Source organism: Palaemon carinicauda, chromosome 22, assembly GCF_036898095.1.
Source record: "Palaemon carinicauda isolate YSFRI2023 chromosome 22, ASM3689809v2, whole genome shotgun sequence".
NCBI classification, from domain to species: Eukaryota; Metazoa; Arthropoda; class Malacostraca; order Decapoda; family Palaemonidae; genus Palaemon; species Palaemon carinicauda.
This window is the reverse complement of record NC_090746.1, coordinates 97,707,929-97,717,710: the sequence shown is the minus strand read 5'-3', so window position 1 is coordinate 97,717,710 and position 9,782 is coordinate 97,707,929. Positions and strand designations below refer to the sequence as shown.

Genomic DNA, 9,782 nt, shown 5'->3' with positions numbered 1-9,782 from the left:
TTATGGGTTTGTCCTTCAGTCATACTCATGACCACTTTAGTAAAAGATTACTGAATGAATTTGAATATTGTAAATCAACTCTTAATGAAAAATTTAATTTTCTCCAATTCCTCTTCGTAAGTATACTCCAATTATTTAATTGATATGTCCGTGGGTCTTGTCCTACGTGTACACAATGTTATAATTAAATTTTCTGTAATTTTTACGCAATTTTGTACGAAACCAAAAAATAAAGTATTCTTATTTAGACCCAAGTGCTGTATATTTACTTTGCAATGAAATTTAAAGATTTATCAGATTTGTTCTTAGGTCATACATGCTTGTTAGACTAAATACTATATAGCAGTTTTGGTATTTGCCATTTACCTTTTCCTTCAATTTTGCAGACCTAACTAGTTTCAAAAGGAATTTGTACTGAACCCTACAGCAAAAATATAAACAGGCAATAGATATACAGTGAAGTAAAACTATCTATTAACTAACTTTAAAAATAAATTTATTTAACTAACCAAATGAACTTTTAACAACCGAATGGTTTCTAGTTTGCTTATAACTGAAATCTTAGCAACTTTGATTAGCCAAGTGTTTATAGTTTGATCTCAAAGTTGCCTCCAATGTTAGGTTGGCCAAGACACCAGCCGCCCGTTGAAATACTACCGTTAGTATTAAGGGGTCCTTTGACTGGCCAGATAGTACTACATTGGATCCTTACTCTCTAGTTACGGTCCTTTCTCTTTGCCTACACATACGCCGAATAGTCTGGCCTATTCTTTACAGATTCTCGTCTATCCTCATACACCTGACAGCACTGAAATCACCAAACTATTCTTCACTCAATGGGTTAACTACTGCACTGTATTCGTCTAGTGGCTACTTCTAGCTAAGGGTAGAAGAGACTTTAGCTATGGTAAGCAGCTCTTCTAGGATAAGGATACTATAAAAGTAAACCATTGTTCTCTAATCTTGGGTAGCGCCACAGCCTCTGTACCATGGTCTACCACTTGCTCTTGGGTACACTCAGGCTCGCTATTCTATGATTTCTTTTCCCCTTGTTTTTTATAGTTTATATAGCAAATATTTTAATGTAGTTACTCTTGAAATATTTTATTTCCCAATTTCCTTTACTTACTGGGCTCTTGCCTGTTGGGGCCCCTGGGCTTATAGCATTCTGCTTTTCCAACTAGGGTTGTAGCTTAGCATATAAATAAATAATTAATAATCTTATTAATATCCTGTATTAAGACCTTTTTGCCTTCACTCCACAATTAGAATTTTTAGTTTAGGTATACAGTTACATTATCTAAAAAATTCCATAAAACAGTTACTTCAGGAACAGCCAATCTTCAACAGTTAAATAGGCCCAAATCTCTCTACGATAACACTTTAGGGTGGTTTTCGTACCATAACTTTAGATTTGAAGCTTTGTCAAGCTTTAAATATTTTACAGTACCATGGACTAATAGCTTACTTGCTACTTTCAAAAGCACTACATTTGTACACAAGTAGGTTATAAAATCATACAAAGTTATTTTAGCACAACAGATCTATTTTAGGTTATAAAATCAGTTAGTTTAGCACAACAGATCTCTTAACACTTTCCTTTTATTAATTTTATTCACCAACAGGGTCAAATTTAAAACTGGAAATTTATGTGAAAAGTTTGTTTTCATGGATTTTATTTGTTTGTCTTCTGTAAATCAGTTAAAGGCGACTTGGGAGTTTAACTTTGTTCAGATTGCTGCACCACTAAAGCCAAGTCAATTCACCGATGTATTTTACTACATTCCATCCAATCTGTTTACTACGCTATAGCGCCTCTCCTCAACGCTCCAGTCAACTTGGGTGGCTCAGGACAGTAGTGAAAGCTGTGAGAAGACGCGATCTCGTTGCCAGATTACGAAGTTCTTCCCAGTGGAGCCAACTATTTCTTTACTCTCATCAGGCACGACACTTTTAATCCAATTTGCTAATCTAGAGTGCTACCATAAAACTGCCTTCAATCTCCTATGACGAAATTTTTCAAGGGTAGATCTCTAGTCTCAGACTAGACCGGTTGGCCTTGCACCATTGTAGTTCAACATTCAGCCTGTTAAATAGATGTTTTAATGTTAATAACGGGGCAGTTTTAATAGCCTTTATGCACGTAAGAACATAAAATTACATACAAAATAAAATCTACTAGTCTCTTCAACAAGAAGCCACAAGGTACAAATTCTAGGTTTTGCAAAATCTTTAAAATCAAAGTGTACCCACAGTCAAAGTGTACCCACAGTCAAAGTGTACCCACAGTCAAAGTGTACCCACAGTCAAAGTGTACCCACAGTCAAAGTGTACCCACAGTCAAAGTGTACCCACAGTCAAAGTGTACCCACAGTCAAAGTGTACCTTTAGTTGTAAGCCATGTTTGAAACTAAAAAGGCCGAACCCTTTAAGATAGAAAAGACCTTCCCTAATCAGTAAGACTTCCCACCCCGTAAACTCTTTACCACCCAGACCATTTGCTCTTTTTGCCTGGCTTTTGTTATCAATCTTAAAATCTAAACCGTCTACGATTTTTAACAAGATACCAAACACCTGGTATTCTAAACCCAATGTAAAATAGCAACATCCAAAAGGTAATATGAGTATGCGAGTATTTTAAACATTATCATTTAATTAAAAACAAAAGTTGAATTTTATTTTGCACCACAGTCCATTCTGTATTGTTAAAAAAAGTTCACTAGAGAAAAGCAGTTTATTTGGTATCTACAAGAAAACTTACTGAAAAAAATTCTACGAACAATATCCATATATTTTGGTAATTTTGAAATTTTGGTAATTTTGAAATTTACTATTAAGAGTTATTAACTATTATCAAAAAAAAATACCAAAATGTCTAATAGCCACACTAGTCTATATAGATAAATTTCATGCACAAGTTTAGTATAGAATAATTGAGAATATTAAAAACAGCAAAGTAACTTCTACAAATTGAGAAACTGCTTTGTTAATCAAAAGAGAATATTACCATTCTATTTAAGAGAAAACTTCACATTGAATAATTTCTGCATGTAAACACCATCTGTTAGTTTATGATAAGCAAGCGTAGCTCTAACCTAGTCAAACGACAAATTTAAGAACAGTATATAAAAACACTACAAACCCTCATTGCTTCTGCAGTTTACATTTAACGGTCTACATTATATACCAATTCTAGCAGCGAAACAGGAAAAGGCAAAGTAGTTTTGTACATTCTTGAAATATAAGACTATCAACGAACCAGTTTTTCCATTAACCTTAGCTCAAAGTTAAAGTTAGAATAATCTGATACTTTGGTACCCGTTAAGAATGTATATAAAGACTAAAAAACCCATTAAAAAAAGAAAAAAAAAAGTAAATTAAGGCCCACAGACCCATTAAACAGTAAATTAAGGCCCACAGACCCATTAAACAAAAGAGTAAATTAAGGCCCACAGAGCGTGTAAATTAAGGCCCACAGACCCATTAAACAAAAGCATGTAAATTAAGGCCCACGGACCCATTAAACAAAAGCCTGTAAATTAAGGCCCACAGACCCAAACAAAAGCCTGTAAATTAAGGCCCACAGACCCAAACAAAAGCCTGTAAATTAAGGCCCACAGACCCAAACAAAAGCCTGTAAATTAAGGCCCACAGACTCAAACAAAAGCCTGTAAATTAAGGCCCACAGACTCAAACAAAAGCCTGTAAATTAAGGCCCACAGACTCAAACAAAAGCCTGTAAATTAAGGCCCACAGACTCAAACAAAAGCCTGTAAATTAAGGCCCACAGACTCAAACAAAAGCCTGTAAATTAAGGCCCACAGACTCAAACAAAAGCCTGTAAATTAAGGCCCACAGACTCATTAAACAAAAGCCTGTAAATTAAGGCCCACACCCCCATTAAACAAAAGCCTGTAAATTAAGGCCCACACCCCCATTAAACAAAAGCCTGTAAATTAAGGCCCACACCCCCATTAAACAAAAGCCTGTAAATTAAGGCCCACACCCCCATTAAACAAAAGCCTGTAAATTAAGGCCCACACCCCCATTAAACAAAAGCCTGTAAATTAAGGCCCACACCCCCATTAAACAAAAGCCTGTAAATTAAGGCCCACACCCCCATTAAACAAAAGCCTGTAAATTAAGGCCCACACCCCCATTAAACAAAAGCCTGTAAATTAAGGCCCACACCCCCATTAAACAAAAGCCTGTAAACTAAGGCCCACACCCCCATTAAACAAAAGCCTGTAAACTAAGGCCCACACCCCCATTAAACAAAAGCCTGTAAACTAAGGCCCACACCCCCATTAAACAAAAGCCTGTAAACTAAGGCCCACAGACTCATTAAACAAAAGCCTGTAAACTAAGGCCCACACCCCCATTAAACAAAAGCCTGTAAACTAAGGCCCACAGACTCATTAAACAAAAGCCTGTAAACTAAGGCCCACAGACTCATTAAACAAAAGCCTGTAAACTAAGGCCCACAGACTCATTAAACAAAAGCCTGTAAACTAAGGCCCACAGACTCATTAAACAAAAGCCTGTAAACTAAGGCCCACAGACTCATTAAACAAAAGCCTGTAAACTAAGGCCCACAGACTCATTAAACAAAAGCCTGTAAACTAAGGCCCACAGACTCATTAAACAAAAGCCTGTAAACTAAGGCCCACAGACTCATTAAACAAAAGCCTGTAAACTAAGGCCCACAGACTCATTAAACAAAAGCCTGTAAACTAAGGCCCACAGACTCATTAAACAAAAGCCTGTAAACTAAGGCCCACAGACTCATTAAACAAAAGCCTGTAAACTAAGGCCCACAGACTCATTAAACAAAAGCCTGTAAACTAAGGCCCACAGACTCATTAAACAAAAGCCTGTAAACTAAGGCCCACAGACTCATTAAACAAAAGCCTGTAAACTAAGGCCCACAGACTCATTTAAACAAAAGCCTGTAAACTAAGGCCCACAGACTCATTTAAACAAAAGCCTGTAAACTAAGGCCCACAGACTCATTTAAACAAAAGCCTGTAAACTAAGGCCCACAGACTCATTTAAACAAAAGCCTGTAAACTAAGGCCCACAGACTCATTAAACAAAAGCCTGTAAACTAAGGCCCACAGACTCATTAAACAAAAGCCTGTAAACTAAGGCCCACAGACTCATTAAACAAAAGCCTGTAAATTAAGGCCCACAGACTCATTAAACAAAAGCCTGTAAATTAAGGCCCACAGACCCATTAAACAAAAGCCTATAAATTAAGGCCCACACCCTCATTAAACAAGAGCCTTTAAATAAAGGCCCACACCCCCATTAAACAAAAGCCTGTAAATTAAGGCCCACACCCCCATTAAACAAAAGCCTGTAAATTAAGGCCCACAGACCCATTAAACAAAAGCCTGTAAATGAAGGCCCACAGACCCATTAAACAAAAGACTAAATTAAGGCCCACAGACCCATTAAACAAAAAAATGTAAATTAAGGCCCACAGACCCAGTAAACAAAAGTGTAAATTAGGGCCTACAGATCCATTAAACAACTGTAAATTAATGCCTACATATCCATTAAACAAAAGTGTAGATTAAGGCCTACAGATCCATTAAACAAAAGCATGTAAATAAAGGCACACAAACCCATTCAACAAAAGTGTAAATTAAGGCCTACAGATCCATTAAACCAAAGCGTGTAAATTAAGGCACACAAGCCCATTAAACCAAAGGGTGTAAATTAAGGCCTATAGATCCAATAAACAAAAGCGTGTAAGTTAAGGCACACAAACCCATTCAACAAAAGTGTAAATTAAGGCCCACAGATCCATTAAACAAAAGCATGTAAATTAAGGCCCACAGATCCATTAAACAGAAGCGTGTAAATTAAGGCCCACAGATCCATTAAACAAAAGCGTGTAAATTAAGCCCTACAGATCCATTAAACAAAAGTGTAAATTAAGGCACACAAACCCATTAAACCAAAACTTAAATTAAGGCCCACAGATCCATTAAACAAAAGCGTGTAAATTAAGGCCCACAGATCCATTAAACAAAAGTGTAAATTGAGGCCCACAGATCCATTAAACAAAAGCGTAAATTTGAGGCCCACAGATCCATTAAACAAAAGCGTAAATTTAAGGCCCACAGATGCATTAAACAAAAGCGTAAATTGAGGCCCACAGATCCATTAAACAAAAGCGTAAATTGAGGCCCACAGATCCATTAAACAAAAGCGTGTAAATGAAGACCTAAAGACCCAATAAACAAAAGTTTTTAAATTAAGACTTAAGGACCCATTGAACAGAATCTTGTAAATTAAGACCTAAAGACCCATTGAACAGAATCTTGTAAATTAAGACCTAAAGACCCATTAAACAAAATACTGTAAAATAAAACCTAAAGACCCATTAAACAAAATACTGTAAAATAAGACCTAAATAAACAAAATAAATTTAGAGACCTAAAGACCCATTACACAAAATATATTAAGACCTAAAGACTCATTAAACAAAAAGTAAATTAAAACCTAAAGACCCAATAAACGAAAAGTAAACTAAAACCTAAAGACCCAATAAACGAAAAGTAAACTAAAACCTAAAGACCCAATAAACGAAAAGTAAACTAAAACCTAAAGACCCAATAAACCAAAAGTAAACTAAAACCTAAAGACCCAATAAACAAAAAATTAAAACCCAAAGACCCAATAAACAAAAAATTAAAACCCAAAGACCCAATAAACAAAAAGTAAATTAAAACCCAAAGACCCAATAAACAAAGAGTAAATTAAAACCCAAAGACCCAATAAACAAAGAGTAAATTAAAACCCAAAGACCCAATAAACAAAGAGTAAATTAAAACCCAAAGACCCAATAAACAAAGAGTAAATTAAAACCCAAAGACCCAATAAACAAAGAGTAAATTAAAACCCAAAGACCCAATAAACAAAGAGTAAATTAAAACCCAAAGCCCCAATAAACAAAGAGTAAATTAAAACCCAAAGCCCCAATAAACAAAACGTAAATTAAAACCCAAAGCCCCAATAAACAAAACGTAAATTAAAACCCAAAGACCCAATAAACAAAAAGTAAATTAAAACCCAAAGACCCAATAAACAAAAAAGTAAATTAAAACCCAAAGACCCAATAAACAAAAAGTAAATTAAAACCCAAAGACCCAATAAACAAAAAGTAAATTAAAACCCAAACACCCAATAAACAAAAAGTAAATTAAAACCCAAACACCCAATAAACAAAAAGTAAATTAAAACCCAAAGACTCAATAAACAAAAAGTAAATTAAAACCTAAAGACCCAATAAACAAAAAGTAAATTAAAACCTAAAGACCCATTAAACAAAAGCATGTAAATCGGACCCATTAAACAAAAGCGTATATTTTAATAAGCAAAAGACCCATTAAATAGAAAAGTGTAAACCATGACAAATACCCATTGAAGAAAAACCTATAAATTTAGACGCTAAAGACCCATTAAACTCCTCAATTTGAGACTAAAAACCGAAAAACCCATTGAATAAAAACTTATAATTACCTATTAAAGCCATTAAACCAAAGGCCAGTAAGCCTCGGAAGCAACTAATAGGCAACCCATTAACACTATTAAATGGCCGAATTTGCTAAAGAACCATCACGAGTCATGAGAACATTCCTTGAAACATTCTAGGAGTTAGCCACATCCCAAGATTAAATAAAATAAACCAAAGGTACACTAAATTAGACATACATAAGAACACTTACCATTTTCCCAAAGTTAATGAACCGGTACACCTCAAAATGCAGTAAACGTTTGATTAACAATCCTTAGCATAAAACGTACACGCACAAAAATATCTCACAATTTACTCAGTAGCACCGCCATTTAAAACTACCGATTGTCGACACCACCTGAACCGCGCCCTGAACTTCCACTACACATAGCTGAGTCGCAGCCGCAGAGGAAAACCCCGTCTGTGCAAATTGTCTATCGAGGACTCCGGAATGCAAGAAGGTAAAGACCGATGGCCAAGGACTCTGTAGCCACGGAAATCGGCATTAAATATCGCCCACAATTTTTCTGCATTTGGTGATTTTCTTTATTTTGGTTTTTCGTTATACTTCTTGGAGAGTTTTCGTTTACACTCCGGTACTCAGCTTGATTACATTCTGTATTTTTATAAAGATTATTTTCAGTAATGAATGCTATCTAATATTTATTTTAGCCATCATTTTTTTAATTCAGCCTTGTATATGTACATATATATATATATATATATATACATATATATATATAATATATATATATATATATATACATATATATATATATATATATATATATATATATATATACATATATATATATATATATATATAATGTGTGTATATATATATATATATATATACATATATATATATATATATATATTTATATATATATATATATATATATATACACATATATATGTATATATATATATACATATATATATATATATATATACATGTATATATATATGTATATATATACATTATATATATATATATATATACATGTATATATATATGTATATATATACATTTTATATATATATATATATACATATATATATATATATATATATATTCCAGTCTATTCTTGTTAACTTAGTTATCTTTTATAATTATCTAGATTGGGTCTGATTAAATGATTTTTAAATACCTTTTCCAATGAATTTTTCTTTCCGCTTTATTTTTTATTTCCTTCAGATTTTTATAGTGATATTTCTGTTATGCTTTTCTTATTTCCTAATTTGTAACCTAATCTTCCCAGTTATCTTCTGTGGTCTATTTTATGTCATTCATGTTACACCAAAATATACTCCAGACAGAAGGACAAATCAGTCCGATACTTCCACATTATATTGCTGAAGTAAGGAATTCCTCAGACGAAAGAACTTGAACCTGGCATTAAATTACTAATATTGCTGTAGTAGGAATTGTGTTTGGAAATCCAAATTGTGTTTGGAAATCTAAATTGTGTTTAAAAATCCAAATTGTGTATGGAAATACAAATTGTGTCTTCACGATTCCTCCAGAATGTAAATTGCGTTTGGAAATCCATATAGTGTTTGGAAATCCAAATTGTGTCTTCATGGTTCCTCCAGAACAAAAATTGCATTTGGAAATCCAAATTGAGTTAGGAAATACAAATTGTGTCTTCACGGTTCCTCCAGAATGTAAATTATGTTTGGAAATCCAAATAATGTTTAGAAGTCAAAATTGTGTCTTCGAGGTTCCTCCAGAATGTATATTTTGTTTGGAAATCCAAATTATGTCTTCACGGTTCCTCCAGAATGTAAATTTTGTTTGGAAATCCAAATTTAGTCTTCACGGTTCCTCCAGAATGTAAATTTGGTTTGGAAATCCAAATTGCGTCTTCACGGTTCCTCCAGAATTTAAATTGCATTTGGGAATCTAATTTGCGTCTTCACGGTTCCCCTAAAATGTAAAATGTGTTTGGAAATCCAAACTGTGTTTGGAAATCCAAATTGTGTTTGGAAATCCAAATTGTGTCATCACGATTCCTCTAGAATGTAAATTGTGTTTGGAAATCCAAATTGTCTTCACAGTTCCTCCAGAATGTAGATTTTGTTTGGAAATCCAAATTATGTCTTCACAGTTCCTCTAGAATATAAATTATATTTTGAAATCCAAATTGTGTCTTCACGGTTCATCCAGAATGTAAATTGTGTTTGGAAATCCAAATAGTGTTTGGAAATCCAAATTGCGTCTTCACGGTTCCTCCAGAATGTAAGTTGTGTT

The 9,782-nt window shown here is 33.9% G+C and overlaps 1 long non-coding RNA gene across 1 annotated transcript; it reads right to left on the bottom strand.

The window, feature by feature from the left end:
• Positions 1–1,219: 1,219 nt before the first annotated feature.
• Positions 1,220–7,942, bottom strand: LOC137616194 (uncharacterized). The gene is made up of 2 exons (XR_011039327.1): positions 7,740–7,942; positions 1,220–2,086 (listed from the first exon to the last, which is right to left on the bottom strand). It is a non-coding gene; the product is annotated as an uncharacterized lncRNA (long non-coding RNA).
• Between the last annotated feature and the right edge of the window lie 1,840 nt (positions 7,943–9,782).